Genomic DNA, 8139 nt, shown 5'->3' with positions numbered 1-8139 from the left:
TCATAATTCCTAAATGCCGAATTTAAGACTTGGGTTCGAAGATTAAAGGCCATTTTTTCAGGATCTATGGTATCAAACTGGCTGTAATTTTGGAATCGTGATGGGAAACAAAGTCCGAAACCAAATCTGTCACAAGATCTGCATAAATTTCAAATTTTTAAAAATCATATTCTATTAGGCTCTAGTTTCAGACTTGGGTTCGAACGTTGAAATCCATTTTTTCTTGCTATATGGTACCAAACGGGCAAAAATTTTGGGATCCGGATGAGAATCATCGTCCGAAAAGAAATCAGTCACGAAATCTGCTTGAAGTTAAAATTTTGAAAAATCATTATTCCTATAGGCACTAATTTCAGACTTGGGTTCGAAATTTTAAAGCGATTTTTTCATGCGCTATGAAACCAAACGGACTTAAATTTTTGAGTATGCATAAGAAACATGATTTAAAACGAAATCAGTCACAAAATCTGCAAAAAGTTCAATCTATGAAAAAATCAACATTCCTATGGGCACTGATTTCAGACTTGGGTTAGAAATTAAAAAGCCATTTTTTCATGCTCTATTGGACAAAACGGGCTGAAATTTTAGAATCGTGGTGAGAATCATGTTACGAAACGAAATCTGTCACAATATATGCATAAAGTTGAAATTTTGAAAAATCATAATTCCTTAAGGCTTCAGACTTGGGTTCGATGTTTAAAAGCCATTTTTTCAGGCTCTATTATATGAAACAAGCTGAAATTTCGGAATCGTGATGAGAATCATGGTCCGAAACGAAATCAGTCACAAAATCTGCACAAAGCTGATATTTTGAAAAATCATAATTCCTAAAGGCCGAATTTAAGACTTGGGTTCGAAGTTTAAATGCCATTTTTTCAGGATCTATTGTATCAAACTGGCTATAATTTTGGAATCGTGATGGGAAACAAAGTCCGAAACCAAATCTGTCACAAGATCTGCATAAATTTAAAATTTTTAAAAATCATTATTCTATTTGGCTCTAGTTTCAGACTTGGGTTCGAACATTGAAATCCATTTTTTCTTGCTATATGGTATCAAACGGGCAAAAATTTTGGAATCCGGATGAGAATCATCGTCCGAAACGAAATCAGTCACGAAATCTGCTTGAAGTTAAAATTTTGAAAAATCATTATTCCTATAGGCACTGATTTCAGACTTGGGTTCGAACTTTAAAATCCATTTTTTCAGGCTATATTGTACCAAACGGGCAAAAATTTTCGAATCCGGATGAGAATCATGAACCCAAACGAAACCAGACATAAAATCGGCAAAAAGATGAATCTTTGGAAAAATCCAAATTCCTATGAGCACTAATTTCAGACTTGGGTTCGAAATTTTAAAGCGATTTTTTCATGCGCTATGAAACCAAACGGACTTTAGGCTATAAAGCGATTTATTCAGGCGCCATGGAACCAAACGGACTGAATTTTTTTAATATGCATAACAAACATAATTCAAAACGAAATCAGTCACAAAACCTGCACAAAGTTGAAATTTTGAAAATCATAATTCCTATAGGCACTAATTTCAGACTTGGGGTCGAACTTTAAAATCCATTTTTCAGGCTATATTGTACCAAAGGGGCTTAAATTTTGGGATCGTGGTGAGAATCATGGTCCGAAACGAAATCAGTCACAAAATCTGCTTGAAGTTGAAATTTTGAAAAATCATTATTCCTGTTGGCACTAATTTCAGACCTGGGTTCGAACTTTTAAATCCATTTTTTCCGGCTATACTGTACCAAACAGGCTAAAAATTTTGGAATCGTGGTGAGAATCATGAACCCAAACGAAACCAGACATAAAATCGGCAAAAAGATGAATCTTTGGAAAAATCAAAATTCCTATGAGCACTAATTTCAGACTTGGGTTCGAAATTTTAAATCGATTTTTTCATGCGCTATGAAACCAAACGGACTTAAATTTTTGAATATGCATAAGAAACATGATTAAAAACGAAATAAGTCACAAAATCTGCACAAAGTTGAATTTTGAAAACACTTAATTCTTTTGGGCACTAATTTCAGACTTGGGTTCGAAATTTTAAAGCGATTTTTTCATGCGCTATGAAACCAAACGGACTTAAATTTTTGAATATGCATAAGAAACATGATTTAAAACGAAATAAGTCACAAAATCTGCACAAAGTTGAATTTTGAAAACACTTAATTCTTATAGGCACTAATTTCAGACTTGGGTTCGAAATTAAAAAGCCATTTTCTCATGCTCTATTGGACAAAACGGGCTGAAATTTTGAAATCGTGGTGAGAATCATGATACGAAACGAAATCTGTCACAAAATATGCACAAAGTTTAAATTTTGAAAAATCAACATTCCTATGGGCACTGATTTCAGACTTGGGTTAGAAATTAAAAAGCCATTTTTTCATGCTCTTTTGGACAAAACGGGCTGAAATTTTGGAATCGTGGTGAGAATCATGATACGAAACGAAATCTGTCACAAAATATGCACAAAGTTGAAATTTTGAAAAATCATAATTCCTTAAGGCTTCAGACTTGGGTTCGATGTTTAAAAGCCATTTTTTCAGGCTCTATTATATCAAACAAGCTGAAATTTCGGAATCGTGATGAGAATCATGGTCCGAAACGAAATCAAGCACAAAATCTACACAAAGCTGATATTTTGAAAAATCATTATTCCTATAGGCTATAAAGCGATTTATTCAGGCGCTATGGAACCAAACGGACTGAAATATTTAAATATGCATAAAAAACATGATTCAAAACGAAATTAGTCACAAAACCTGCACATAGTTGAAATTTTGAAAATCATTATTCCTATAGGCACTAATTTCAGACTTGGGTTCGAACTTTAAAATCCATTTTTCAGGCTATATTGTACCAAACGGGTTTAAATTTTGGAATCGTGGTGAGAATCATGGTGCGAAACGAAATCAGTCAAAAAATTGGCATAAAGTTGAATCTTTGGAAAAATCAACATTCCTTTGGGCACTGATTTCAGACATGGGATCTAAATTTTAAAGCGATTTTTTCAGGCGCCATGGAACCAAACGGACTGAAATTTTAGAATCAAGATGAGAATCATGGTCCGAAACGAAATCAGTCACAAAATCTGCACAAAGCTGATATTTTGAAAAATCATAATTCCTAAAGGCCGAATTTAAGACTTGGGTTCGAAGTTTAAAGGCCATTTTTTCAGGATCTACGGTATCAAACTGGCTGTAATTTTGGAATCGTGATGGGAAACAAAGTCCGAAACCAAATATGTCACAAGATCTGCATAAATTTCAAATTTTTAAAAATCATTATTCTATTAGGCTCTTGTTTCAGTCTTGGGTTCGAACATTGAAATCCATTTTTTCTTGCTATATAGTACCAAACGGGCAAAAATTTTGGAATCCGGATGAGAATCATCGTCCGAAACGAAATCAGTCACGAAATCTGCTTGAAGTTAAAATTTTGAAAAATCATGATTCCTATAGGCACTAATTTCAGACTTGGGTTCGAACTTTAAAATCCATTTTTTCAGGCTATATTGTACTAAACGGACTTAAATTTTGGAATCGTGGTGAGAATCATGAACCCAAACGAAACCAGACATAAAATCGGCAAAAAGATGAATCTTTGGAAAAATCAAGATTCCTATGAGCACTAATTTCAGACTTGGGTTCGAAATTTTAAAGCGATTTTTTCATGCGCTATGAAACCAAACGGACTTAAATTTTTGAATATGCATAAGAAACATGATTAAAAACGAAATACGTCACAAAATCTGCACAAAGTTGAATTTTGAAAAAACTTAATTCTTATAGGCACTAATTTCAGACTTGGTTTCGAAGCTTAAAAGCCATTTTTTCAGGCTCAATGGTATAAAACTGACTGAAATTTTGGAATCGTGATGGGAAACATAGTCCGAAACCAAATCTGTCACAAAATCTGCATAAAGTTAAAATTTTGAAAAATCAATATTCCTATGAGCACTAATTTCAGACTTGGGTTCGAAATTAAAAAGCCATTTTCTCATGCTCTATTGGACAAAACGGGCTGAAATTTTGAAATCGTGGTGAGAATCATGATACGAAACGAAATCTGTCACAAAATATGCACAAAGTTTAAATTTTGAAAAATCAACATTCCTATGGGCACTGATTTCAGACTTGGGTTAGAAATTAAAAAGCCATTTTTTCATGCTCTTTTGGACAAAACGGGCTGAAATTTTGGAATCGTGGTGAGAATCATGATACGAAACGAAATCTGTCACAAAATACGCACAAAGTTGAAATTTTGAAAAATCATAATTCCTTAAGGCTTCAGACTTGGGTTCGATGTTTAAAAGCCATTTTTTCAGGCCTTATTATATCAAACAAGCTGAAATTTCGGAATCGTGATGAGAATCATGGTCCGAAACGAAATCAAGCACAAAATCTGCACAAAGCTGATATTTTGAAAAATCATTATTCCTATAGGCTATAAAGCGATTTATTCAGGCGCTATGGAACCAAACGGACTGAAATATTTAAATATGCATAAAAAACATGATTCAAAACGAAATTAGTCACAAAACCTGCACATAGTTGAAATTTCGAAAATCATTATTCCTATAGGCACTAATTTCAGACTTGGGTTCGAACTTTAAAATCCATTTTTCAGGCTATATTGTACCAAACGGGTTTAAATTTTGGAATCGTGGTGAGAATCATGGTGCGAAACGAAATCAGTCAAAAAATTGGCATAAAGTTGAATCTTTGGAAAAATCAACATTCCTTTGGGCACTGATTTCAGACATGGGATCTAAATTTTAAAGCGATTTTTTCAGGCGCCATGGAACCAAACGGACTGAAATTTTAGAATCAAGATGAGAATCATGGTCCGAAACGAAATCAGTCACAAAATCTGCACAAAGCTGATATTTTGAAAAATCATAATTCCTAAAGGCCGAATTTAAGACTTGGGTTCGAAGTTTTAAGGCCATTTTTTCAGGATCTACGGTATCAAACTGGCTGTAATTTTGGAATCGTGATGGGAAACAAAGTCCGAAACCAAATATGTCACAAGATCTGCATAAATTTCAAATTTTTAAAAATCATTATTCTATTAGGCTCTTGTTTCAGTCTTGGGTTCGAACATTGAAATCCATTTTTTCTTGCTATATAGTACCAAACGGGCAAAAATTTTGGAATCCGGATGAGAATCATCGTCCGAAACGAAATCAGTCACGAAATCTGCTTGAAGTTAAAATTTTGAAAAATCATGATTCCTATAGGCACTAATTTCAGACTTGGGTTCGAACTTTAAAATCCATTTTTTCAGGCTATATTGTACTAAACGGACTTAAATTTTGGAATCGTGGTGAGAATCATGAACCCAAATGAAACCAGACATAAAATCGGCAAAAAGATGAATCTTTGGAAAAATCAAGATTCCTATGAGCACTAATTTCAGACTTGGGTTCGAAATTTTAAAGCGATTTTTTCATGCGCTATGAAACCAAACGGACCTCAATTTTTGAATATGCATAAGAAACATGATTAAAAACGAAATAAGTCACAAAATCTGCACAAAGTTGAATTTTGAAAAAACTTAATTCTTATAGGCACTAATTTCAGACTTGGGTTCGAAGCTTAAAAGCCATTTTTTCAGGCTCAATGGTATAAAACTGACTGAAATTTTGGAATCGTGATGGGAAACATAGTCCGAAACCAAATCTGTCACAAAATCTGCATAAAGTTGAAATTTTGAAAAATCAATATTCCTATGAGCACTAATTTCACACTTGGGTTCGAAATTTTAAAGCGATTTTTTCATGCGCTATGAAACCAAACGGACTTAAATTTTTGAGTATGCATAAGAAACATGATTTAAAACGAAATCAGTCACAAAATCTGCAAAAAGTTCAATCTATGAAAAAATCAACATTCCTATGGGCACTGATTTCAGACTTGGGTTAGAAATTAAAAAGCCATTTTTTCATGCTCTATTGGACAAAACGGGCTGAAATTTTGGAATCGTGGTGAGAATCATGATACGAAACAAAATCCTTCACAAAATATGCACAAAATTGAAATTTTGAAAAATCATAATTCCTTAAGGCTTCAGACTTGGGTTTGATGTTTAAAAGCAATTTTTTCGGGCTCTATTATATCAAACAAGCTGAAATTTCGGAATCGTGATGAGAATCATGTTCCGAAACGAAATCAGTCACAAAATCTGCACAAAGCTGATATTTTGAAAAATCATTATTCCTATAGGCTATAAAGCGATTTATTCAGGCGCTATGGAACCAAACGGACTGAATTTTTTTAATATGCATAACAAACATGATTCAAAACGAAATCAGTCACAAAACCTGCAAAAGTTGAAATTTTGAAAATTATAATTCCTATAGGCACTAATTTCAGACTTGGGTTCGAACTTTAAAATCCATTTTTCAGGCTATATTGTACCAAACGGGTTTAAATTTTGGAATCGTGGTGAGAATCATGGTCCGAAACGAAATCAGTCAAAAAATTGGCATAAAGTTGAATCTTTGGAAAAATCACTATTCCTATTGGCACTGATTTCAGACATGGGATCTCAATTTTAAAGCGATTTTTTCAGGCGCCATGGAACCAAACGGACTGAAATTTTGGAATCAAGATGAGAATCATGGTCCGAAACGAAATCAGTCCCAAAATCTGCACAAAGCTGATATTTTGAAAAATCATAATTCAAAGGCCGAATTTTAGACTTGGGTTCGAAGTTTAAAGGCCATTTTTTCAGGATCTATGGTATCAAACTGACTGTAATTTTGGAATCGTGATGGGAAACAAAGTCCGAAACCAAATCTGTCACAAGATCTGCATAAATTTCAAATTTTTAAAAATCATTATTCTATTAGGCTCTTGTTTCAGACTTGGGTTCGAACATTGAAATCCATTTTTTCTTGCTATATGGTACCAATCGGGCAAAAATTTTGGAATCCGGATGACAATCATCGTCCGAACCAAAATCAGTCACGAAATCTGCTTGAAGTTAAAATTTTGAAAAATCATGATTCCTATAGGCACTAATTTCAGACTTGGGTTCGAACTTTAGAAACCATTTTTTCAGGCTATATTGTACTAAAAGGACATAAATTTTGGAATCGTGGTGAGAATCATGAACCCAAACGAAACCAGACATAAAATCGGCAAAAAGATGAATCTTTGGAAAAATCAAGATTCCTATGAGCACTAATTTCAGACTTGGGTTCGAAATTTTAAAGCGATTTTTTCATGCGCTATGAAACCAAACGGACTTAAATTTTTGAATATGCATAAGAAACATGATTAAAAACGAAATACGTCACAAAATCTGCACAAAGTTGAATTTTGAAAAAACTTAATTCTTATAGGCACTAATTTCAGACTTGGGTTCGAAGCTTAAAAGCCATTTTTTCAGGCTCAATGGTATAAAACTGACTGAAATTTTGGAATCGTGATGGGAAACATAATCCGAAACCAAATCTGTCACAAAATCTGCATAAAGTTGAAATTTTGAAAAATCAATATTCCTATGAGCACTAATTTCAGACTTTTCTAGGTTCGAAATTTTAAAGCGATTTTTTCATGCGCTATGAAACCAAACGGACTTAAATTTTTGAGTATGCATAAGAAACATGATTTAAAACGAAATCAGTCACAAAATCTGCAAAAAGTTCAATCTATGAAAAAATCAACATTCCTATGGGCACTGATTTCAGACTTGGGTTAGAAATTAAAAAGCCATTTTTTCATGCTCTATTGGACAAAACGGGCTCAAATTTTGGAATCGTGGTGAGAATCATGATACGAAACGAAATCCTTCACAAAATATGCACGAAATTGAAATTTTGAAAAATCATAATTCCTTTAGGCTTCAGACTTGGGTTTGATGTTTAAAAGCCATTTTTTCAGGCTCTATAATATCAAACAAGCTGAAATTTCGGAATCGTGATGAGAATCATGATCCGAAACGAAATCAGTCACAAAATCTGCACAAAGCTGATATTTTGAAAAATCATTATTCCTATAGGCTATAAAGCGATTTATTCAGGCGCTATGGAACCAAACGGACTGAATTTTTTTAATATGCATAACAAACATGATTCAAAACGACATCAGTCACAAAACCTGCACAA

The sequence above is a fragment of the Hesperophylax consimilis genome, chromosome 13 (assembly GCF_061612785.1).
Source record: "Hesperophylax consimilis isolate HC1 chromosome 13, BYU_Hcon_1.0, whole genome shotgun sequence".
Lineage (NCBI taxonomy): Eukaryota > Metazoa > Arthropoda > Insecta > Trichoptera > Limnephilidae > Hesperophylax > Hesperophylax consimilis.
Note: the sequence above shows the minus strand (reverse complement) of the source record.